General features: G+C 39.5%; 1 long non-coding RNA gene across 3 annotated transcripts; it reads right to left on the bottom strand.

The window, feature by feature from the left end:
* Positions 1 to 734: 734 nt before the first annotated feature.
* On the bottom strand, positions 735 to 25,131 carry LOC114205694 (uncharacterized). Of its 3 annotated transcripts, XR_015768929.1 has the most exons (5): positions 24,391 to 25,131; positions 23,138 to 23,233; positions 15,800 to 15,981; positions 9,028 to 9,086; positions 735 to 1,053 (listed from the first exon to the last, which is right to left on the bottom strand). It is a non-coding gene; the product is annotated as an uncharacterized LOC114205694 (long non-coding RNA). The 3 variants fall into 3 exon arrangements; XR_003608438.1 differs by lacking the exon at positions 15,800 to 15,981; XR_003608439.1 differs by lacking the exons at positions 15,800 to 15,981; positions 23,138 to 23,233; positions 24,391 to 25,131 and adding an exon at positions 10,159 to 10,258.

Here is a 25,131-nt window from a genome sequence, read left to right as displayed (position 1 = left end):
TTATGTTTTTCTTACAGGTGGCTCATTTCAAGGGCAAATTTTCTTCTACATAAATACCTAGCTGAAAATTTTATAAAAACCAATGGATTTTTAAATTTTTTTTCATATACAACTTCACTCTGGTACAAACATTTGTGGAAACAATGCCTACGAAAAATGAAATCAGATGAAGTTGCAATGAATACTCTTCTTTTTTAAGACAGACTGATAATATCCCCTTTATTTTCTTTTAACTTTCTTGCAAATCGCACAAATTGCAATGAGGGAGGCAGATGCATATAGAGTAAACCCTAAAGTTAGAGAATTTGAAAATTCTTGTGCCCACAAATCCCAATGGATACAGAGATTTGAAAAGCACTTGTCAGTTTTACCCTGAGTCCTAGAAAGATACTGCAATCTTATTTGTTGCAGATATGCAATTTCTCTGAATTCTAAGGGTTTTTTTTAAAGATTTCATTTACTTATTTGACAGAGAGAGACACAGCGAGAGAGGGAACACAAGCAGGGGTAGGGGGAGAGGGAGAAGCAGTCTTCCCATAGAGCAGGGAGCCCGATGTGTGGCTCAATCCCAGGACCCTTGATCTCAGACACTTAACGACTGAGCCACCCAAGCGCCCCGAATTCTAAGGATTTTATGAATTTTTCTTTGAGCATGTTTAGCCTTGAACAGAGCTTTTAGAATTTCTTTTCCACTCCCTAAAATGAAAGCCAAATAGAATCTTTGTAACAATTTATTATATCAAAAGATACAGAACCCAAGGCCACCAAGGATCATTCATTGGTAAGTAAGCTTCTTTGTGAGAATCCATCCGAACATTTCAGAAAATTCACTTTTATTTTCTCCAGCACTTTGACAAAAGTACCACTCCTCAGTTACTTGTCACTCAATAGTCCCAGCAGCCATCCCAAAGGATGTACCAGTTAGTGCTGTCTTCCAGACTTCCTCACTGTCACACCGCAGCATATAATAATGGCCCACCTTGTTGCGAACATGTACTCTGTGCCAGGAATCATACTAGGCCCTCTATATTACTTCTAATCCTCCAAACAAACCTGTAAAGTAAGTAGGTGTTAGTATCTTCATTTCACAATGGGGAAATGGATGCTCGGCATGAATAAGCAACTTCTCCAACATCAAACAGTTGACAAGTGTCAGAGCACAGAAGGCTCCAAGGTCCATGTTCTTTTTACAACCTGCACTAATAAGACAGCACAAAGCTTTAGGCTCTGAAGAAAGAGAAAAAGCAACTCTCCTCTGGAAATGTTTAGCATCCCCCTCCCAAAAAGGCTCACCTGCCCTAATGGAAAAAGACATGTGCATTCTAAAGGAAGGCTACCACTTCACCTCTCATTAGGTCGTACCTATTGTAAAACCACTTGTCTGTGTTGCAATATTAAAGAATAATTTCTCTTTGCAAGACCTATATATAACCTAGCTCGCTTATTGATGTGTCAGTCTAACAAGAGGACATTTTTATTTTGCTAAAGATTTTGGGGTGTGAGTAGTTAAGTTTGGGGAGAGCCAAATTGCTTTGCATAATGGAAGGAAAAGAATTTACAGCAATGGAGGTTGGGGGAGGGAGGATGGGGAAAGGACAAGGAACCAAGATGACAGAAGCACTTAAGAGTCAAGATGTGACACCATGCTATAACTCCCTCAGCTTCAGATAATGAACTGGAAACTGGCAAATGTACAGTACAGGTGGATTTCTTGTGGAAACAAATGAAAAGGGACACCAACATATCATGTTAATATGAGCAGGAGAGCCCCAAAGCGAAGGGGATCTTGATAATATGTTTATTCCAGAATTCATAAAATTCTGAAGCTTGCTTTATTTGGTTCTAAAAAATTGAGAGAAGAGTTTTTCAAAGCAATTTCACCTAGCTCTGAAGAGAGGGCTCTAGCTGACATCTGGTAGACACATTTGCACATAGACATGGGGATAAATTAGTAAACTGAAGGTCCTTGTGGAACTTTCCACAGGAAAGCAATAAGAGCCTTTCTTACCCAACTTTCTTTTTTTTTTTAAGTTTCCTTTTTTTTTTTTTTAGTACTCTCTACACTCAGTGTGAGGCTTGAACCCACAACCTCAAGATCAAGAGTCACACACTCTTCTGACTGAGCCAGCCAGGCACCCCTCTCTTACCCAACTTTTACTCTCACTTGTAATTCAAGGAAGACAGCAAACATCTTAAACAAAGTATTAGCAACCAAACCCAGATATATTAGACAGAAATTTTTTACAATATTTGCAATGTCTGAAACAGCCACAGGATTAGTATGAGGAATATACAGCTAGGTTTTCCAAATCAACAAGGAAAAGACATGAAATTCAATAGAAAAATAGAATATTCACAGAAGGAGAAGCCCAAATGGCTGACAGGTACATAGAGAGATGCTCCACCTCACTTGTAATCAGAAATAGGAAAACTGATGCCATTTCATACTCAAAAATTAGGCAGCCAGAAAATATCAAGTGAGGACTTCATCTCCTGCTAATGAGAGTATAACCAGGTCCCTGGCAGCTCTCATAGAGCCGATGACTCTACACAATCAGGATTCCATTTCCGGGAACACCCCCAAACTCACAAGGATCTATAAGCATGCTCATCCTAGCATCACAGACTTTGCAGTACCAGGGAGTTGAGTTCAGGCTAGGAAGGAGAAGAAGAATATTGGCTGGAGGGCCACCAATCATGGAAATCACTGCAGCACCAGAAACACTGGACTAGACTTGCATACAGAAACACTTAAACAAAACAAGACCTGTAACATCAGACTAGGTATGTAAACTACAAACACAGATAAAGGAAAGACCATATGCTTTACATGGGATCATACATAACCAAGGACATATATTAAGCACATTAGACTGGGTGCCTATGTAGAAGCGATGAGGGGAAAAACATGAAATAAAACAGGAGAAAGGCCATGACGGGCTGACAATTTTAACCATCATGAAATGAGGAGTATGATTATCTCAAGCCCCTACACCTGAGGTCCCCACAAATCCTGCCAGGCTTTAATCATTCCTTTATTATCTCTTCCCTGAGTCACCCCTATGTGATAATGGGCCTTCTATGATCAGGTAACAGAATTCTGGTGAGGCACATAATCTATCACCTCAGAATCAGGGAGATGAAATCAAAAGTGGCCCAGAGATGAGGAGCGGAAGAAAAGAGAGAAAGATGTAAACCGTCCTGGTTGCTGAACAATCTTCAGCTGCAGAACTATGTTTCCAATCAACAGATATCAAATGTGAAACCCCAACACGTAAGAAAGGAGAGAAAAGGCTCTGGTTGAATTGGTGTGCCCACACAGCCACCCCAAAGTCCCCAGCAAATCCTCCTCTCGACAGATGGCTAAACCTCCATCAGAGTTCTGGAAACCTCTCATCTAGAAGTCCCTGCATTTATAAGCCTCGTCCAGAGTGATAAATGGATGGGTTAACTTTATTTAAAAGTCCAGGATAGAACCACGAAGTCTCCTGAGTATCTGTCAAGTGTCTGCAGTGAGAATAGCCCTGGATCTAAGGCTGTGCTGCCTGGGACAAGAAAGGGGAGGTGGGCTTCTGCGGCCACTACTCCTTCTTTATCCTTTAAGACCAAATTAACAAGACTCTTTTATTTTTATCAGCTTGGTACTGAATATTCAATGTTTGTGCCATGTAAGTAGGTTAAGCAAATTTAAACTAAACTATTTCCATCTCTTCCAAGTTCCTCTAATTCAGAGGGCTGATGAGCTAGGACCTGATCCATTTCATCTAGGGAAGGATCCAAGGAATTGGGAACATTTAGCCTGTAGAAGACATATAATTCTAGCTCAGATCCAAGATACTTGCCGGGTAAAACAAGAAATCAATTTGTTTTGTGTTGCTTCCAAAGAGCGTAGCCAGGATTAATGAATATGACAGTACTCAGAAGTCAGTATCAGCCCAAAAGAGGAAAGAATTATGTCACAGTTAAACAGTCTGCAAGTAGAAATACAGAGTTCCCTACCACTCAAGGTGTTTAAGCAAAGACTAAACTCTTACCTAACAACAAGGCAGTAAGAAGACTAGACATGTCAGAGCAAATGACCTCTCAGATCTGCGCCAGCCCCACCTTACATCATGATCATGTCCTCAGGGGTCTGCTCCCCATACTTGTTCAGGTATTAGGTTGTCCCTCATGCTGTATTTTAAGTTCTCCACAGGGAAACATGTGAGATGAACCTCAGTTAGATGTGACTTCTGGTGCCACTTACTTTTAATGTATAATCATTCTCCACAAAAGCAGATGAGCCAGTAAAATAAAGTCTACCATCTGTCTCTCTCTCTGTTTTTCTCAACAATCATCCTACTAGCTCTTGGGAATACCTTCTCTGTGCTGTCATGAATCAGACAGGCTGATCTGAAACCCTTACCAGAGAGAATGATGTGTCAGAATCAAAGAGCAACTCTAAAGTGAGATAAAATATAGCAAATAAATTCTAGGATAGTCCGACACACTGGGAACATTATGTTGCCACTGGTTCATCAAAATTATGTCAAATACTGCCGTTGTTATTAAGTCTCCATCATAACATGAATCTCACTTTAATTGCCTCTGGTTGAGACTCTGCACATTGGTTGTCTGCCCAGGCACGAATTTATTTTAACCAAAATTAGTCTTAATCAGCTTGGCTTCAGCAATGATGTAGCCAAACACACACACACACACACAGCCAGGAGACAGTCTGAGAGGCCTCTCCAACAATTCATAGATTAGAAAAGAACGGAACTTTAAAAAATATTTTGCAAGGGATTAATCCCTCACCTATATTTCAAAACACTTTTATTCAGCTTTAGTGTTAGCAAAAGCCATGACTGTCCACTGTGGAAAGGCATCTTGGAGAATAAAAAAAAACACTATGGACAGTCTAGTGCCTTATAATAGAACAGGGAGGCTTGTATTTTGAGGTTCTGCTGTAAGCTCCAAGCTCCTTCCATGTGGGTGTCTTGTGAGGCTTGAGAGCTAAGAAGATGCCTTATTTTGAAAGTCTATCAAAAGTGGGCATGATGAGCTTCTGACCATTCCAAATTACCACAGATTACAGCAAGACTAAAAATGAGCTGGTGTAACTTTTTCCTCCAAAATAGTGATTACAAGTCACATATTTATAAGGTTTGATGACTGCAATCAGCCTCATCATCCCCAGGAACCCTTTCATTTCACATCCAAGTACAGGCTCCTTTCCCTCCAGAAATAAGATCATGCGCTCCCCCTGGAAAAAATGCACAAATATATTTCATACAGACAGGAAAAGTGGGGTGGGAGGAGGAGCATGAAGCACCCACAAAACTTAAGAGTATGGTTCCGTGGCAAATAAAAATAAAACTACTGACCCCAGAGACTCAAAGGAAGTATATTCTTAACTTGATCCCAAGAATCCCTTGAGGGTTCTGAAATTTTTTCTCAGAAGTCAACAGAATTTTTATTAATTTTTTTTCAATTTTTGACTTCATTCCCAAGTTAATTTTTAAACTTATCATAAAGCATTTTTGATCATCCAGATCAGCTCAAAACCAGAATTTCATTCATTCATTTTCATTCATGTTTACAATGCCTTTATACTTACAATACCTAATATACTTTAATTGTTGCAAGCTAATAAGGACTAAAAAAAGCAGACTTACTATATAAATGATGCAGTCACAACAAAAGGGTCAGCATCATGGTTCACTGGGCCCATGAAGAATTTGACAGTAGTCAATGAGAGAAAAGTGGTGGGCAACTTGAGTTATCACAATTATGGATACAGTCCCAGGCTTCCCAAATTTGAGGTATCTAAGAACCACCTGACAGGCATTTGGCACATACATAAGTAAATTTCTTTTTTATTTTTAAAGATTTATTTGTTTATTTGGAGGATAAGGGACAGAAGGAAAGGGAGAGAGAGACTCCTCAAGCAGACTCCTCGCTTAGCAGAGAACCCGACGTGGGGCTTGATCTCACCACCCTGAGATGGAGACCTAAGCTGAAATCCAGAGTTGGCCATTTAACCAACTGAGCCACCCAGGTGCCCCCAACAGGTAAGTTTCTTAAAAGAAGATGCACCACAATCTTAATATTTTTTTTCATTAATTATTTAAAGCAGCATGGTGGTTTTGTCAGTGAGGAGGAGAGAAGATACCATTTGCAATCTTTCCCCAAAGTGTCTTTGTCTACCTTGATGATGGATGGCCTGTGCTATAGGAGAGTTATTTCTAAAGCAAGGCAAATTTTCCTGCCTGAACCTAGAAAGCATTGCCTCAATTACTAAGGAGAGATGGCAAGTGAAATGAGTTCAGATGCTGATGGGTCCTGAGAAGAAATCCTGAAGCTGTCCTAGCATCTAGGAGCCCACTGTAGGAACAGAAACTTCAGTTAAGTTTGGGGCAATCTGAGAACAGAGAGAACTTAGGCTCCCTTTCTTAGGCTAAGACTATGAAAACACCAGGATCCCCTAAGAAAAATGGACACATGGGGACCAGTTCCCCAAACCACAAAGTAACAAGGAAGTGGCAGATAATTTTGTGAAGCTGAGAGAGGCCCCTAAGTAGCCTGAGTTTCAGTAACACCAAAAAAATTCCCATAGCTCCATGTGATACAGCCGCAGTAGAATCCTTATAGATAGGGTAGCTAAGAATGGACAGAAATTAGCTGAGAAAGAAGAACTTGATTGGAAAGATCTTGGAGTCAGAAATGAGGGACAAAGGCTGGGCCCCACATGGATCTACAACAGAACGCTAGAGGTCTCAGTGATGCCCTTATAGACTGATGGCAACACAGACCAGGTGCCCCACCCATGATGTGACACCATGATAGGGTTATTCTCAAATTTTAATGTGCATTAGAGTTCCCTCAGAGAGCTTGCTAGCATACAGATTTGGGTTCAGCAAGTCCGGGACGGGGACTAAGAATCTACATTTCTAACAAGTTCTCAGGTGATATTGATATCACTGCTCTTCGGACCACACTTGGAGAATCATTGCTATGATGTAACCTAACCCTCTAACTTATGTGACACCCATAATGGAGAGAATACTAGGAGTATACTTACAGGAAAATAGTTACATTTCTCACACACCTGCATATGGGAACTAAAATTTGTGTCCATCAGCTAGATAGGGACAAATGGCTTCCTTAATCTCTCTTTGGTTATTTTCTCCTCCAGAAAGCATCGCTTCCTAATCTATTGCAACACTGACTGTAATTCTTAAATATACCAAATAACATATTAATGATTTATTTCTTCAACGCTTAACGAAAAAGAGGTCATTAAGTGTTGGAACTCACTGTCTACTGTATTCAAATAAATTATTAGACATGATAGCAATGATTCTTCTAAAATACAACGTATCAGGTCACTTTCCCACTGAAAATTGCTCAGTGGCTTCCTATGTCACTCAAGTAAAATTTACAGGTCACCACAATGTGGCCAGCAAGGCTATATACACCCTGAGGCCCAGATACCCCTCAGTCCTCTTCTACACTCCCCAGCACACTCACTCTGCCCTGATACATTGACCTATCTTCTGCTCCTTGAAAAGCCAAAGGATATACACACTTTAGGACCTTGTGTGCTATTCCCTCTGCCTGGAATAGCAGCTCCTTCCCTTGCTTCCTTGCATCTCTATTCAAATAATCCCTCATCAGAGAGGATTTCCCTCTTCACTGATAGAAAATAGCTCCTTCACCTTCATCTTCCCTCACTCTCCATCTGCTTCACCCCAGTTTATTTTTCTTCCCATCATTTTTCATGATGGGACATATTCTATTTTGTTAATTTTTCAATTGTCTTCTAGAATGTAAATTCCATGGAAGAAGGAAATTTGCTTTGTTTACTGCTAGATTCCCAGGACCTAGGAAGTGCTTGGCACATAAGATCACGCAGTAAATAATTGTCAAATGAATTAACAGAAAGAAAGGCCTAAAGGCCAAAAGGAATAACAACCTGACTCCTTCAAACACCCTAAGAGGCACAAGGGAAAGTCTCCTGGCCAGGCTAGTACCCCCAGTTACTTTCACATGCCCACTTTTCCCTTCCTCTCTCACCCTCAAACACTCCCCCGTCAGCACTAAGGAAGACATATGCACATGCTGTTTACAAGAACAAAGAACACAACACAGGGTGAGGCAAACCGCAAAACGGAAAGCCAGAGGCAAAGGCGGAAAGTCCTTCTCAATGGCAGGCAACCCAACCTCAGGTGAGGATACAAACAATGGCCTGTGATCCCACAGCCAAAGGATCACAGCTCACATTTGAGTAGATAAACATGCTTTTGGACATTTTTATATATGCACAGATACACAAGCATATTAATTGCTTTTTTTTTTCCTTTCAGTGTGGCCTTAATTCCAGACAAAGCTGTCTAGGAGTTATTCCAAAAGGAACATAAAATCCTAAGATGAGATCAATGGAAGAGACAGGAATGGGGCAGGTAGAAGAGGCTCACACTTATTATTTTCCCTAGGCTTTTCAAAAGCTGAGAATTTCTCTGTACCAAGGTCTACAATCATAATTGTTTATGATAATAATGTGTTTAGATAAGTGATTCAAAGAATCAAAAATTTTTTACATTCTCAGCTTTTATCAGAAACATGGAAGTGCTGCAATTTAGCACTTGAACATCATCATCTTCCTTGGAGACTTTTGAGAACTTAATGAGTTTGTCCTTTTGCATGAGTACTGAATTCAGATTGAAAAAATCCTTCTAATGTATCACATTAAAATTTATTTTGTCTTTTAACATTTGGACTTTAAAAAGAAAATTGTTTCTGAATCAAATGTATCTTCTTGTTTAATGCAATGATAAATTTCCACAGATGCTCCCCAAGTTACTCTTCAATGAAACAAAAGATCTAGAGAGGCCACCAGAAGAAGACTGAAGTGACTTTCAATTAAAGTCATTAGGAGTTCAGGAAAAGCAACCTTTCTGGATGTCAAAGTTCCACCGTCTCAAGTTTTGAGTTCAGCAATGCAGAACAGTATTGTGCCAAGTGGTACTGAGGCATTTCACTTACCAGAATATTCCTTTTTCGTCATTTATCTCCTGCTTTCTCTTCATGGTCTCCATCCATTCCTACCACAGAGAAGATACATAGAAAGTTTTTAGTAACTTTTGTAAAAGAATGAATTAATAAATATATTTACATGTCCAGCAGAAATCCCACTACCTTCTGGTAATTTTTTAAATATTAAGTTTGCTTTTGTTATCTTTTTGTAAAGATTTATTTATTTGAAAGAGAGAGCACACAAGTGGGGGGGGCAGAGGGAGAGAACCACCCAGGTGCCCCTGCTTTTGTTATCTTATTAATTCGTGATTTTAGAATATCATTATGGTGTAATTATTTTTCTAATATAGCCTTTCTAGCGGACAGCAGCTTATGGTGGGAAGACAATGGGCTTTCAAATATAGATATGACTTTGAATCTTGTCCTCACTACTTCTTGTATCCGTAGACAAGTTGTCCAACTTTCTTTCACCTCAGATTTCTTGTTTGTGAGATGGGAATAATAATACATATTTTGTGTTGGGAGAGACAATTCTCCATGAGTCTCTTGTGCTCACACTTGGCATGTAGGGTATGCCAAGAATGCAAGGCCCCAGCTGTTCTTTACCCAAGCAATTTCTCAGGGTTGTACTTGCAGCAGGCAACCTTGAGGGATGAAGTAATGTCTCCCCCCAGAACAAAGAGCATGATTACTCATTACTTGCTATAAAAGTGGTAGATTTCCCATCAATGGCACAAAACAAATGTGAGCATATTATCCATGTGGGCTCCTACTGGGTTACCCTGTTGGACCTTGGGATCTGGCACAAAATGCTGGCGCTCATGCTCTTTGCTGCAACAGGAGTAATAAAATCCTTTGTCTCTCACTTAGGAGTCTCATCTGCCAGCATCATAAATAACAGACAAGGGATGCCTGGGTGGCTCAGTCGTTAAGCATCTGCCTTTGGCTCAGGTAAAATCCCACGGTCCTGGGATCGAGCCCTGCACTGGGCTCCCTGCTTGGCGGGAAGCCTGCTTCTCCCTCTCCCACTCCCCCTGCTTGTGTTCCCTCTCTCGCTGTCTCTCTCTGTCTGTCAAATAAAATAAAATAAAATAAAATCTTTATTAAAAATAAATAAATAAATAACAGACAAATACTCACTGGAAAATCCAGTTTCAGCATTAACAGATTACCAACTTGTAATCTGGGTAAAACAAAATCCCACACCTGACACTTCACAGGGTTGTTGAAAGATTAAATGAGATCACTGAAATAAAGCACATGGCACAGAGTAGGCACTAAATAAATACACACAAAAACATGTTCCCTTTAGTATCTTATTTAAATTTCTTGGGGCGCCTGGGTGGCTTAGTCAGTTAAGCATCTGTCTTTGGCTCAGGTCATGATCCTGGAGTCCTGGGATTGAGCCCCACATCAGGCTCCCTGCTCAGCAAGGATTCTGCTTCTCCCTCTGCACCTCACCCCCCTTGTGTACTCTGTCTCTCTCTCAAATAAATAAATAAATAAATAAATAATCTTTTTTAAAAATTAATTAATTAATTAAACTATTTTAGGTAAAGAGCTCTTGACATAATTGTGATGATAGTGAGGTTGCTCCTTTACCTCTCTTCTCTTTTCCCATATAATCTATCTTGTATCTCTCCCACATGTAGTGGTAAAGTAATCATATTCTCAGGGAAAGGTTTACTTCTCCGGAGATATAAGTGCTTGTAATAGGGGGAAACACATGAAAACTGAAGAAGATGCAAACCATGGGTCTCTCATAATGGAATTTGAGACCTGGGGTGGCGGTAGGTGTTTGGGGACATGGGACCACATCTATATTCTTCAAATCCTAATACTACTTGCCATATTCATCACCTTTCCATCCCAACACCAGATTCTCTGAACTTCACATCAGGGAAGGGGAAGAAAAGAATTTTAGAAAGAGTTTAGGCCAAAAGATAAAAGTATTTTCTGATAACTAGGAAGATTTAGATGACACAGGGGAATGTAAAAAAACAGACTATTGGATGCTTTTAACCTGTCTGTACCTCCAAACATACCTAGAAACAAAAAAGTGTCTTGCTTTCTGTACTAGTTTCCTATTCCTGCTGTAACAAGTCACCATGAATTTGGTAGCTTAAACAACACAAATTTGTTACCATACAGTTCTGTGGGTCAAAAGCCTAACACAGGTCTTATCAGGCTAAAATCAAGGTGTGGACAGGTATACATTCCTTTCTGGAGGCTCTAGGAAAGGAGGTGTTTCCTTGCCTTTTCTAGCTTCTAGAGACCACCTGCATTTCTTGGCTCATGGCCCCTTTTCCCCATTCTTGGATGGTCAAGTTCTCCTTACACCACCGTCTCTTTGGTTCTTTGTAGCCAGAAGGTTCCCTTCTTTTAAAGACTCATGTGATCACATTCAGTTCACTGGGATAATCCAGGATTATCTCCCCATTTTAAGGTCTTTAATCACATCTGCAAAGACCCTTTTACCATGTTAAGTAACATATTCACATGATTAGACAGGTGGGGATTAGGACCTAGACTAATTAGGACTTCGGGTTGGGGAATTATTCTGCCTACCAACTATACTTGAAGAAACCTCCCAAGATTTGGTCATGCTTAAAGTTGTTCAATGTGACCATTTCCCAGAAGGTTTAAATTTTTCTAAATGTGAAAAATCTCATGATGAGGAGAATGAACAGTGCCAAGTGATAGGGTATCTTTAAATTTGTTTCAAGTTCTACACATTATCAGAAAAAGTGATCAAAGCAGTGCCCCTGAAACTCTAAGGGAAGCAGCCACTCAGTGTGTATAACTGTGGTGTGGGAATTCCAAGAAGAATGTTAGTTTATGTGACAACAGAGGAAATCAATGTCTTGGCCCACACAGTGAACCTCTGGGTCACAATATGTAGAGTCTGTGTGGAAGCATCCAAACTGCTTTTTCTTGAAACTTCAGGAATGTCTGAAATGACTCCTGCCCATGAAATTTTTCTTAATACTGTATTAAGTAATTGCGGAGCAATTAAAGTGATATGACAGTGTGAGGATCCTTATCTGAGAGGTGGCCAAAAGCCTAGCCAGTAGAAGAAAGTGTGTATCCACTTTGTAGATGAGAATGGGTGTTAAATTCCAACCCAAATTCATTTATTCAAAAGTATTTATTGAGCAGCTCCATATGGAAAAAAACAAAAACGAAATAAAAAAACTCACTATACTAGGTGCTCTGGATTGAGGATGAATTAGGCAAGAAGCCAACCCTTAGGGAATTTGCACCCAGCATCAGAGATAAGAAACAAATTATTCTATGAGCATCGAAGATGAACAGTTCTCTAGAGTAGTGCTTCTTAAACTTTAATGTGTCTACACATCTCTTTTTAAAATGCAGATTTAGTAGTTCTAAGGGAAGGACTGAGATTCTGCATTCCTAACAAGCTTCCAAGTGATGTTGGTGCTGATCTAAGGACACACTCTGAGTAGCAAAGGTCTAGAGTAGCATTTCTAAAACCTCACTGTACTTAATCACCTGGGGAAATTTTACAAACAAAAGATGCCGTCGCTCTTCCCGTAGAGCTCCGGTTGTGATTAGAGAGTAAGACCCAGGCATCAGTATTTTGATTTTATGTGCAGCTAACCACTGAGTACTGTTAATACAGAACTTTTCATCATAGCTATTAAAAAATCTTAGGCAATGGTTTTCAAAGTGTGGGCCCCAGACCAGCAATATCAGCATCACCTGAGAACCGGTCAGAAACCTAATTCCTGGGCCCTACCTCAGGCCTACTGAATCAGAAACTCAGGGAATGGGGCCCAAAAATCTGTGTTTTAACAAACCTACCAGGTGATTTTTTTGGGGGGGTGCAGGCATTGGGAGAGAATCTTAAGCAGACTCCCTGCTGAGTGCCTAAACTGATCTGGGGCTCAGGACCCTGAGACCATGACTGAAGCCCAAATCAAGGGTGGGCTGCCTAACCAACTGAGCCACCCAGACGTCCCCTACCAGCTGATTATAATGCAAAATCAAATTTGAGACCCCACTAATCTGGGGCAGCTGTTTCCAATCAGATGTGCACATTAGAATCACCTGAAGAGCATTTCAAACCTACAGATGCCCTAGCCCGACCCAGTTCCTGAGTCATTGGTCTGGGCTGGAGTCCTGACCTGGGTATGACTGAAAACATCCAAAGGTTGTGCCTTTAATGTGTCCTCAGACCAAGAACCCCTGAGGTAGGGTATTAGCCGAAAAATCCTCTCCTCTTCTCATTTATTTATTCATTTCTCCTACACATGTTACAGAGCAAGCGCCCAGGCTTCACCATCAAGGAGCTTGGAAGTGGGAAGCAACACAAAATGAGGAGTAAACCAGGTGGACAAGATGAGCACAGTGATGAGAGCCCATGAGCAGAGAAGACAAGCCAGCAGGATAGATTGGAGGTTAGTACAACAGCCCAGGTCTCCCGCCCCCATTTCTGAATTTAACCTATATAAGTGAAGAGACAGGAAAAGAAAATTAGAATGCTTTTCTAGCAGAAGAACCCTGACCAATCACTATCAGCCATGCGCTTGCCACCTTCACAACATCCCTTTTTGCATGCAATCATTATGTTCCTGTTTAATAGTGTTCACTACCCCCCTTCTAGAGTGTACTGTGGGTTAGTCTCATAAGTTTTAGAATGTTGGGGTGCTGTAATCTCATCATTCACAGATTGACAACCAGAGAGAGGAGGAATCATGGAAGAGAAGAGAAGAGGAGAGGAGAGGAGAGGAGAGAAGAAAAAAGAAAAACATAAAATTAAGAACTTTAAACAGACTTCCACATCAACTCTACCCTATCCTCCAAAAAAGTCTTTTGGTGTCAATTTCTATAAAAATTAAATTTACTAAGGAAGATAATCTAAGTAGTTATATTAATTAACAAGTGTCAGAGCCCCAGTATTAGACAGTTACCTTAACACTGTCTATGTTGTCAAAATAATTATCAAAACTTTCCTTTTATTTATTCCATTAGCCCAGCTAATTTATAAACACACCCACACTAATTCCCTATAGCCTCTTGCCTATAGGTTTTATTGGCGTAAGAGACCTAGGTTCCATTTTTATACGCAAAAATTACACAACTGGGGATTTCAGAAGCAACACACAAATCGATACCCATCTAACAGAAGTTGCAGATAGAAAAAGACTGAATTAGGGGCGCCTGGGTGGCTCAGTTGGTTAAGCAACTGCCTTCAGCTCAGGTCATGATCCTGGAGTCCCTGGATCGAGTCCCGCATCGGGCTCCCTGCTCAGCGAGGAGCCTGCTTCTCCCTCTAACCCTCCCCCCCTCTCATGTACTCTCACTCTCTCATTCTCGCTCTCTCAAATAAATAAATAAATCTCTAAAAAAAAGAAAAAGACTGAATTAGAAAGAGAAGTAACTTCAAGAAATAAACAGAATAAGGTTTCCAAGAATATATGGGTTTTTTTTGAAAGGGCACACAAAGTGTCAAGAAGGGAAATTAAAAAAAAGACAAAAACAAAAACTTAAAGACCAATACCTAGAACATTGCAGTGACATTTCAGGAAACCAAAGATAAAAAGAAAATCCTAAAACTTTCAAAGAAAATAAATAGATAAGTAAATACATATCAATTAGATGACATTGCATTCCTCACTGTAATCCTTGGTGTGGAAAAACAATAGAACAATATTTTGAAATTATGTTTGACCTGTAATTATTAGCTAGTCTTTTAAGAATGAGCAGAAAATGGGGAGCCTGGGTGGCTCGGTCATTAAGCATCTGCCTTCGGCTCAGGTCATGATCCCAGGGTCCTGGGATCAAGCCCCACATCGGGCTCCCTGCTCCTCGGGAAGCCTGCTTCTCCCTCTCCCACTCCCCCTGCTTGTGTTCCCTCTCTCCCTGTGTCTCTCTCTGTCAAATAAATAAATAAAATCTTAAAAAAAAAAAAAGAATGAGCAGAAAATATTTTGTATATTCAAGAACTCAGAAAATTTGTAACCTATGAACTCTCTGGAAAAAAATGTCCAGACAACATGCCTAAAGGAAAAGAAAAGCAAGAACAAAAAATGAACCTAAAAGATGATGCAGGAAAACAGTAGTCGAGTTACCTCAGAACATGAAAGATTGTGAGGAAAGGAGAGAAGGAAAAGAAGTAAAGACATATTAAATTGTTTCAGTTTTTGAGAGAAAAGAGCACATATTTGGTAGGAAAAATGTAGAATTTAATAGGCATATTGAAGATTTTTGATATTACTTTTCCAATAGTAGAAAGAAAGACATGTGTAACTTTAATAATCCTCCTTAAGCAATACATTAACGATAGGAGCTATAAAAAAACAGACTGACAAATCTGTCTAAAAGAGTTCAAAACTCTTATATGCAAACAAACCATGAACAGTGTTAAAATAGCAAGGAACAGACAAGATTCACACTGGGAAAAAATATTTGCAAATCATATGTCCAACAAATGATTTATATCCAGAATATATAAAAACCCTCAGAAATCAACCGTAAGAAACCAAACAACCCAATTTTGCTGAGCAAATCACTGGAACGCCTGGCTGGCTCAGTCAGTAGAGTATGTGACTCTTGATCTTGGGGTTATAAGTTTGAGCCCCATGGTGGGTGTAAAGACTACTTAAAAACAATCTTTTTTTAAAAAAGTGGAAAAAATTAATGAGCAAATCACTTAGCAGACATTTTAACAAGAGTATCGATACGCAGAAGACAAATAGACACCATTAGGCATTAGAAAAATGCAAATTAAAATCACAAGATACCACAGCATACTTACTATTTTTTTTAAAGATTTTACTTATTCATTTGAGAGAGACAGAGCACGGGCAGGGGAAGACGCAGACTCCCCGCTGAGCAGGGAGCCCAACGCAGGGCTTGATCCCAGGACTCCAGGATCATGACCTGAGCCAACAGCAGGCACTTAACTGCCTGAGCCACCCAGGCGCCCCGACAGCATACCTATTAGAGTAGATAAAATTTAAAAATACAATACCAAATGCTGAGCAAATGCAGCTCATACACTGATGATGGGAATGCAAATAGTAAAGCCTCTTTGGAAAAGTTTGCAGGTCCTTTATAAAAAGTTAAACATACACTACCATTTGATCCAGCAATCTCACTGCTAAGTAGTTACCCAAAAGAAATGAAAAAGTTCACCTAAAACCTGCATGTCAATGTTTACTGCAGCACTGGTCATAATAGCCAAAATCTGGATATAACACAAATGTCTACCAACAGTAACATGGATAAGTAAATTGTGATATATTCATACTGTGGTGTACTAGACTATAATGAACAAGAATGATTTGCAACTACATGCAATGATACATGAGAATCCCTCAAACAGTGTTGAGCAAAAGAAGCCAGACACTACTGTTTGATGTCATGTATGTAGAGTACAAAAGAAGCAATGGATGAATGGGAGGTTGACTGGGAGTGTACACAAGCCGGATGCTGGTAATATTTTATTTCTTAATCTGGGTGATGGTTTTAGGGGTGTGTTCAGTTGTTGAAATTTTATCAACTTGGACACTTATGATCTATGCCCTTTCCCATCACAACTTACACTTGAAAAAAATTGTAATGCATACTGTAGGCCTCCAAATAGCCAGTAAACATGTAAAAGGTCTATCTACTAATAGTCTACTGATATCTACTAATATTTAGAGGAATACAAACTAAAGCAATGATGGCAAACCATTTTTTGCCCATCAGATTAGAAAATCATAAAAATGTTAAAAATAAATATTTTAGGAGTGTGTGGGAACTGTGTACTCTTCGAGTGCATATTGGTGTTTGCATCAATGGGTTTAGCCCTCTTGAAGAGTAATTTGGCAGTATCATTGTGTAACTGTGCACACCACTTGAACAGTCATTTCCATTTGTAGGTACCTGCTCTTTCTGCATAAAGAAGCATGCACAAGGCTGTCTACTGCATCATCATTTGTAATACCAGAAAACTGGAAACAATGGGAAATTCCCAGCCAAGCAAAATTAATTTGGAAATATTCCTACTATGAAATTCTGCATACTCTCTAAAACATAATGAGCTGTATACCAACATAAGACAGAGTTTTAAGTATTTTTTATTTTTTTTAGGATTTATTTATTTTAGAGACAGAGATCACGCACAGGGTGGGAGAGGCAGAGGGAGAGAAACTGAAGCAGATGCCAAACTGAGTGTGGTGCCCAACACGGGGCTCGATCTCACCACCCTGAGATCAAGACCTGAGCTGAAACAGTCGGATGCTTAACTGAATGAGCCAACCAGGTGCCCCTAAGTATTTTTTAAAAGGATATCATAAAACAGTATAAAATATATAATTTATTTTTAAGATATTTGTATATGTAGGTATAGTAATATAGAAAAACATTTTTAAAATGTATAGAAAAGAGGAGCAGAGACACGCTCTAGATGTTGACAGTGATTTTCTCTTGGAAAGGGAGTGAAAATGGGTGGAGGGAAGGTACGATGGAGATTCTCACATGTTTCATGCTCTAGGCTTCTTACAACTTTTTGTACAGAAGCTTTTACAATGGTAATATGTTCTTGTACTATTTGAGCAATTTTAAAATGTCCCCAAAACATAGATTTTTTAAAAATACACCGCAGAAAACATAAAGTAGAAGCAAAACTAGACACAACAGTTAAGCTAAACTTAGTGACAGCTGTTTATACTACAAATGGGTTAATTATATAATAAATACAAACAAGCACACTCCCACATAAAATGTGAGCTGATTGAAATAATAAATTCAACAGTTGGCTAGATAAAACAGACGAAACTAAAATAAATTTTTTAATTGACAGACAAAACTTAGGGGAAGACCAAGGCAGGTACAGAGATTGGCAGGTTGTGACAAATGCAGCCTGTGGACTATGCGTTTGCTGCTTTCAAAGGCAACGCAGCAAGTCAGGTGATGTGCTTGGAACCGGGCAAGCAGCTGAGCACTGATTGCTTTACTCTTGGTCTATGTCTCACAGTTACACTATATGTGTGGTCTTTGCAGGCATGTGATTTGGAGGACACTTAACCCTGTGAGAATATCATAAGAGTAGAGTTACAAAAGCATAATGGTAACCCTAAAGAAAATCATAATCATAATCACAAAAAGCACTTAGTTAATACCAGTATCATAGTAAAAAGTTCTGAGAGAGGAACTAGTTATTAAATGAAAATGGTAAGTGATAAATTAAAGGATAAAAATCCAACAATACTGGATTTATATGTCCCAAACAATAGCTGAGTATAACAATAAAAAATAAATTTAAGAAAAATAATAAATAAAATTAGAGAGCTAAGTATTCCACTATAAAAATAGCTAAGTCTACCATTTATTGAGTTTTTCTAAGTGTCTAGGACTGTGCTGAGCACTCTACATACATTACCTCACTTAATTTTCACATGAATTAATTCCACGAGGTAGGTGATATTTTAGTTCTCCCTATTTTATAGATGAGGAAAGTGGGACTTAACGAAGTGGAGGGCCTTTGCCAAGAAAACCCAGCTATTTACTAAGAGGGAAGCTGCAGCTCAGACTTGAGTCTCTCTAGCTCCAGAGCTGATACTCAACCACTCCATTATGTTGCTTCTCAATATGAAAGTCAGAATGTGAATAATCAATAAATAACAAATTAATACAAGAAATTGCAGAGCTGATCAACAGTATCAGTTAGACAATGGAGAGATGCAAAAGGTAAAATAATAAATTATTTTTATATAAAGATCTCATAAAAATGCATATTATAAATGAAGACCAAAAGAAGCCAGAATATCGAATATTCTGCAATATTTAAAAAATGAAATTAGAAGTGCAAGCAAAATTCATATCAGCTTTATTCATAATAGCCAAAAGCTGAAAACAACCTAAATATTCCCTAATTGGTGAACCGATAAGCAAACTGTAGAGCATCCATGACATAATGAAGTACCACTGGACAACAGAAATGAGCATTCTATCGATGCACACAACACATGGATAAATCAAAAAAATATTCTGAGCAAAAGAATCCAGACACAAACGATTAATACTGTTGGACTGCATTTATATAACATTCTGTAAGAGGCAAAACTAGAGCAACAGAAAGCAGTGGCTCCAAGGAACAAGGGATAGGACAGAGAATCGGCTACAAAGGAGCAAGGGAAACTTTTCAGAACGTCAGAAATGGTTCATATCTTGATTGCGGTGATTGTCACACAGTTGTATATATTTGTCAATACTCATTACATGTTATGGTTTAGAGGGATAAATTTTATTATATATAAATCATATCTCAATGAACCAGAGCTTTTAAGTGCATGCAGAATTTTAAAGTTCCACATCCTATAAAAATGTTAAGTGCTTCCATACTTCCTACCTCAAGAAAAAAAATCCCTATATAACAGAATATTTTGAAATGATATTTCCATACTAACATTGATGGAGTGCTCCCAAAGCAGTGCATAGAAGAACACTTGTTTTTCTAGATTAATGAGGAAGAAAAAAACCATAAAATCAAACCTAATTCTCCCCCCCAAAAAAGGGAGAATAAGCAAATTTATTAAAAATGGTAAAATGTGGGGTGAAAAAAGATATTGGCAATGAATAGAAATGACTATTTTAAAATATGGATGATATTCTAAACTATGTATTAGTAATTATCATTATCAATACTCTATAGACTGCTGAAGTATGAAATAACAAAGTGAGAAGTCACCAAACAAAGAACATAAATAGACCAATAGTCTAGTCACAGAGGAAGTAGAAACAATTATAAAAAAATGTATGTCTCTGGGGCGCCTGGGTGGCTCAGTCGGTTAAGCATCTGCCTTTGGCTCAGGTCATGATCCTGGGGTTCTGGGATAGAGTCCTGCATTGGGCTCCCTGCTCAGTGGGGAGCTCTCTCTCTCAAATAAACAAAAAAATTTTTTTTAATTATGTCCCCAAAAAACAAAGGGTACTAATGGAGTTTCTAAAGTAGCGTCTTAAATTTCCAAAATACAACTTACTCCCCCTTATGTTACCCAAAGTATTCCAAAATATAGAAAACAGCATGTAACTCAATTTGGTTTTTATGAGGTAAATGTGGTTTGGGTGATACAACCTAAAGGTACATGAAAAAACTAAACAATAACTCATTCTCACTTTTGCACATAAATACAAAAATCCAAAATAAAATCTAGGATACAAAATGTGAGTTTAGGACCAAGTCTGCAGTGGGAATTGGTTCCAGTAAGGGGCCGAAGGCACACACCAGAGGGTGTAGGCAATAAGAGGTTGCAACAAACACATGACAGGCCTCACCCGAACCCAGACACTTGATTTGGGCTTTCTTTTTTTATCTCATTGCATTGGCCAAAACTTCTAAACGATGATATGTAAATGGACTTTCTTGTTCTTGTTTTTAATGAGCAATGCTTTTCCATTGAAAGTAATGAGTGGATTGCTTTTTTAAAAAATAAATAAATAAATAAAGGAGGAGATTGACATTTGTTAAGAAAAATAATCCAAATTTTGGAAATAAGACACAAGGATGACTGAATGTCTTTTTCAATCCTACCACAGTTTTATTCAACAGCCCCTACCCCTACTCCAGGGATTATTTTATTCTCTAATAGAATGTGCCTTTTTTTAATTTATTATTTACCATTGATACAGGCCGAGCCTCTGTGTAGTTACATGTTAACTTGTAGACTCAAGACTTGTCTGGTGGAGAGGCAAATGATTGTCGTCTAGTACAAAAAGATAACCTCAAAGGTTATAGTTTTATTGCTCTATAGGGCATGAACCTATTTTTCTGTAATATAGCAGACTTGCCTCAGCATACCTTTCCCCACTGACAAAAGCTCTGTGAACCAGCCCAGTCCTCCTGCTGGTTTCCTGTGTTAAAAGATCTTTTACACGTACTCAATGTACACTTGGACAAAAGTCATGTCTTTAACTTTTTCAAAAATTATGCATTCAACAAAGAATGACCCCAGTAACCGCCTAATTATAATGGTACTAAGGGCTATGAAAGAAAAGGGGATAGCCTCTCCTGACCAAGGGGTCCTGAAGGAAATGGTGCCTTTATGAACGGAGGCCTGGAGGCTGGCTGGGCTTGCCAGGGACACAGGTGCAGGGAAGAGCTCGAGTTAGCCCTTCCTAGGGTGATTTTCTAACTGCATCTTAACATTCCCAAAGTCACAGAAGTAGCCAAAAGTTATTCTCTACCACTGTTGAAGCAGATTTGTCTTGTATTTCTACACCAAAGCAGTCTTCAAAATAAAAATAATAAATAATAATGAGAATAGTATCTACTGCTGACTCCATTTGTTTACGATGTTCTAGTTGTGGTACTAAACACTTCAAGTGAATTATTTTCAATCCTCATGACAACTCTATAAGCCAGTTACCCTTATTATCTCCATTTTACAGATGAGAAAATTGAGGCTCAGAGTTTAAGTTATATGCCCAACAGTACACAATGGGCCTGCCAGTTTTCAGACCCTAACTCCTTTGCTATCCTGCCTCTTCCAGAGATATTTCTCCAAGTGTATACTACTGCATTAATGGGGAAGGGTTACATTATTTTCATTTTTTCTGACATATCCTTTGCAGCTTAAAACATCATGGCAAGAAGGGAATGGGTGGACAATTCCCTTATGTGAAGGGTGCTGTGATTCAGTACGTTCATTTGCTGCTCCTGTTCATTTCGTAAAGCTTCCTGCAGCCGTGATTTGGAAGTGAAAAGCAGGGTTTGCTTGGAGTGGCTTTTCAACAATAAAGTGTCTTGTTGAAAACATGTTTACTCCATGCCTCTGCTTTTAACTACTGCCCAACACAGCTCCCTCTCTTGCTTTTCTCTCATCTCTAAGCCTTGAGCACTTGTCTAAAAGCTTTTAGCCCAACCGAGTGGGCAAAAAGCCTTCTCTACCATTTATCTTGCAACTGGTTCTGAGTTTCTTTCAAGTGTTTGTTTAACTATTTGGCCAAGGATTGAGAGTCCTATTGTGAGCAAAGAGTCCATTTGCCTTGATTATGTGTAAGCTTTCCAGAGTTTGCTGATTGGTTTTTGTTCCTTTTCTTTCTCCATTGGTACCTCCTGCTTTTAAACTGAGGATTATACAAAAAATGCAGTTTTCCGGCTACCTTACTTAATCTTATATTCAAAGAGAACACAAGTGCCTTCTGTATTTATAGGAGTATTTTCCAAGTGACGCAAAAGGATATTGAATTCCGTCCTGGGTCCCTGTGGCTCAGAGTCTAATACAGCCATTGCCCCTCATGACTTTTTCTTTTCTAATCTTGAACAGCATACAACAAAATCACAGAATTCTAAAATATCTGAACTAAAGGCCACTTAGAGATCATCTAGTCCAACTTCTACATTTTACACAGCAGAAAAGAAGACAGGTGAACTTCCAGTGCTAAGACCTCCTCCAAGTATATTCATATTTACTTGGTATTCTATATTTTGCATTCCCAATTGTATACTCTTTGAGAACAGAGACCCCCCTACTTAAACTTCTTTTATACCTCATTTGCTACAGATATCTATGTGTGTAGTAGACCAAGAACTTTGCTCTAAACTGAATGAGATTAGATCCAACCCATAAGAGATGCACAAAGTTTTAAATGAAATAGAGACCTGGAGAAATTTCATTCCAGCTTAATGGGTCTATTGGGGGAGACTTTGGATTTTACTCTGTTTATTCCATATGGATACACCCCTGTAAAAACTTCAGACAATATGTAACTATACAGAGTAAAATATGAAAGACCTCCAAATTTCCTTACCCTTTTTACTTCCCAACTCATTCTAAGTCATTATAGCATAAAGTGTACTGTTCTAGGCCTTTTCAATACTTCTATACACATGGAGAGTTTGTCTTTTTTTACGTAAATGAGACCATGCTTTATTCATTGTTCTGAAACTTGCTTTTTCACTTAAAAACGTATCTTGGAGATCTTTCCATATCAGTATATATGCATGGTGTTTCATTAAATGGGTGTAGCACATATTACTTAGCCACTTCCCTATTAATGAGTGCTGAAAGTGATTGTAATTTTTTGCTATAATGAACAACACTGCATTCTGTATTAATTCAGAATGGATTCCTAGAATGACATTGGGGGATTGGTGCTCACTTACTCTGAGTGAATGGATCAAAGTTAGCAGGAAAGATTCAAACCCAGTTCCTTGACAGATGGCCTTAGACAAATCACTCCAGACTCATGGCTGCCCCACCTAATTCAGAGAATGACACGGGTTCAAATGAATTAAATTATGAAAAGTCTCTGGAAACTATGAATGGCTATATAAATGAAAGCAACTGATTACCCAAAGATAGCAATATCTGTTATGGCATCAATAAACCACACATATGGCTGCACTGCGTACTCTGTAAGGAACACCTTATTGATGTCTCAGTATCCTTTTCTGGTTTGGGTGTAACTCCCCTTTCCATGGTGAAGTTGCCCCTCTCCCAACTCCAACCATGTAGTTCTAGTTCTAGTGCCACCAATTAGAGCACACAGCGGTTGTTCTGATGGTGGACATGTGACCTCCACAGGCCAATAAGGGCTTTGCCCTAGGAGTCTTCAGGTCGGGCCAGGGGAAAGAAAAGTATCTCTCAGAATGACATAAGCAAGATGACTGAATAAGATGTCCTTTGCTAGTAATCCCCCTTCACAACAATAATTTGGCATCTACCCATGGATGAAAGTACCTTCCTGGAAACTCTGGGATTCAGGTAGGAGATCGTGAAACCTGTGCAATCCAAGGCTCAGGAGAGCCGTGTTGAGAAAGCATGCTTGCAACCAGGCTGCTGATGCCTATGGTGGTCCCAGCTTCAGAAACAGAAAGTACTCTGTACCCCTGAGACCTTGGCTACAGCTCCATTTGCCTTTGGGTCTGTCGCCATTATGATATGTCAACGGAACGGGTAGGAGTCATGTCCACCCAAGCAATGGGTAACAGACATACAGACCTCAGTCCTGGCTGTAGATACTGAAAGTCTGTAAACTGGTGCCAGCCCTTCTTAGCTATAATCTAAGAGCCCCTTGCCCTTCATTGCACTGATTAACAGACATATGGATCTTGGTTCTGGCTGTGGACTCTGAAGTGGTCCATGAACCAGCCCCCACCCCTCTCAGCCAAGATCTGGGAGTCCCTGGAAGTTAACCTGCCAAACTTGGTCTGACTGCAGATTCTGAAGGGGGCCTGTATTAGGCACCCCTTCCAGCTATAGTCCACTAGTTAGCCTGTTAGCACAGGGGTCAGGCAGGAGGCACTCGCATCTGTATCACAGAGATCCTGAAAAGGCCCTCTACTAAGCTCCAGCCCCTCCAGTCATGGTCAGGGACCAGTCCAGCATACCCAGGAATCTGGCAGAAGACACCCACCTGTGCCTTCAGAGCCAGGTCTGCAGACCTCAAACTTGGCTGTGGAAGCTGTAACAATGCTGGGGCTCAGTTCCAGCCCCTCTCAGCCACTGTCCAGGGGTAGTCCTGTCTACCCAGGAACCTCTGCAGTGACCATGCAGCAGCCCTTCCAGGGGAAGGAGACACACCTGCTATATTCCTGGTAATAGGCAGCCTGTCAGAGGACCTAACTATGGACCCTGAAGCAGGTGTTTATCCCAGCACCACTCTACTAAACAAGGTACCAGAAGCAGCTCTGTCCACCCAGGGACCAGAGAGGATCCATATCCAGCCAAGCAACCTGTTACAAGCCCACCAACAGCGGACCCCACTGCAGACCCAGCCAACAGCCTAGAAATCCACTCCCACCCAGTATGACTGTTATTCTGGAGGTAATCCCATTAGCCCAAAGAACTGACAGGAGAAAGTCTTTACCTGTTGGAACCAGTCTGTAGAGCATGGAAGAGGTATTTGTTCCTTTGAACACACAGACACTGATATAAAGCTACATGGGTCACAAAGAACCAGACAAATACAACACCACCAAAGAAAACTAATAAAGCTCCAGTAAGTGAGCCCAAAGAAATGTAGATCTACAAATTACCTGCCAAAGAATTCAAAATAGTCATCTTAAGGAAACTTAATAAAATACAAGAGAGCTCAGATGGAAAACTAAACAGAATCAAGAAAACAATGTATGAACCATCAACGGAATCAACCAAG

Source organism: Eumetopias jubatus, unplaced genomic scaffold (assembly GCF_037043125.1).
Source record: "Eumetopias jubatus isolate StellerSeaLion01/CBP00866 unplaced genomic scaffold, mEumJub1_p1.0 scaffold_1, whole genome shotgun sequence".
Classification (NCBI taxonomy): Eukaryota; Metazoa; Chordata; class Mammalia; order Carnivora; family Otariidae; genus Eumetopias; species Eumetopias jubatus.
Note: the sequence above shows the minus strand (reverse complement) of the source record. Positions and strands in the feature narration are given on the sequence as shown.